Source organism: Orycteropus afer, unplaced genomic scaffold (genome assembly GCF_000298275.1).
Source record: "Orycteropus afer afer isolate SDZICR_OR568_19922 unplaced genomic scaffold, OryAfe1.0 scaffold00320, whole genome shotgun sequence".
Lineage (NCBI taxonomy): Eukaryota > Metazoa > Chordata > Mammalia > Tubulidentata > Orycteropodidae > Orycteropus > Orycteropus afer.
In genome coordinates, this window is record NW_006921907.1 from 2858525 (window position 1) to 2860072 (window position 1548).

The 1548-nt window shown below is 37.7% G+C and overlaps 1 pseudogene; it reads right to left on the reverse strand.

Annotated features, from left to right (window-relative positions):
- Positions 1-252: 252 nt before the first annotated feature.
- On the reverse strand, positions 253-1114 carry LOC103206491 (annotated as a pseudogene).
- Between the last annotated feature and the right edge of the window lie 434 nt (positions 1115-1548).

The following is a 1548-nucleotide window of genomic DNA, read 5'->3' on the forward strand; positions in this document are numbered from 1 at the left end:
GTACCTTACTTGTGAAGAGGGGAGAGGCACGCACTTGAATTTGCCAGTGCACACCCGTCTCTGTTCACTTACACCAAGGGAGCAAGCTCAGCACGAACTGGAAGACTTTTGTCACTTCTGAAGACACTCTCTTTAAAAAAGTCTGTGCTTATTACAGAAAAGTTATCATAGCAGCAATTCAAAAGTATGCAAAAAAGCTAAAGACGTTTGAAAGCTTAAATGAAGAATACTCTGAAACTGGAACTCCTTTCTTTAGCTTGCCTCTCCCAGCTTTTCCATTCTATCTACTACAGTTGTGGAGATGTCCTCATTTGATTCAGGTGACACTTTTTTCCGTCCTGTCTCTTTCAAAGCAAGTTCTTGTTGGAGACTTTCATAGTCCCATGGTCCAAAGGAATGCCTTTGATCACCACCTTCTCTACAAGGATCAAGTTGTTTTTGTTTTTTGCAAAGCATCTCAAATTATCCTAATAATAGAAATTGCACAGAGAAACAAGGCCATGACAGAAATGAATTCCTTTAACACTGTTGCCCATTTTGTCCAGAGGAGGAAACCAGCACATCATGCCCATAACATTGGGGACAACTAAAAGAACTCCCCCGGCAACTCCAGATTTTGCAGGAAGACCAACATGGAAAGGAAACTGCCCTGAAAATCCATACATGCCACAGGAGCGCATCAAGCTCAGTGTATTTCGAATTGCTTCAGGGCTCAATACTCTTTCACCAGTAATTGGGCAGAAGCCACCATTAGCCAGTGTCACAGCCAACACACTGGCTGATTCACAAGTCACTTCAATGGAGCATAGCTGAAAATAAAAGTCTAATATACCAACCATGTCTGTTCCTTCTGGAAAACACCTTTTTTCTTTTAAGTAGTATTCTATTGCACAATTCCAATCTCCACTTTCTCTTTCAGACTGAAACCTGCGTTACTGAATGCAACATGTTCATCACTAGCCATCTTATTCAAAGAGTACGTCACATCGTCAAATTTCTCAGCATGACTCACTCCTTGCTTTATTAACGAAGCCACAGCAATCGCTCCGGCATTTACCATAGGATTGTGAGGCTTATCACCTGCCTTTAAAAATAATTCGCTGAATCTTAATCCACTCGGCTCCATCCAACTGAATTCACCTGAACAATTTTATTTTCATACTACCCACTTAACTTTTTCTATGTTACATTTAAGTATGAATGACAAATCTTGATTTTTAGCTTTTAATAATTTTAGTATCCTAATAATTTCTTAAATGCTATTAGTAGTTCTTTTAGGATAACTTATAACATCTCAAAGTTTGCTCTAATTGAATTCTTTTAGAGTACTTAAGAAGTGAAATCAGTCTGAAGGTATTAAGTATATGACTAAAATCTATTAGATTTGAATCTTTTTGTTTGCTTATAAAGATGTAACATTGAGAATCAAACCTTATTTTTAAAAGAACTTTGGGTTCTACACAACACAGTTTCAAATAATAATTCCCAGTATTTAAAGTCTGTCCTGGCAAAGTGATTTAAAACTTCTGTAGGAACTATTCGCACTTC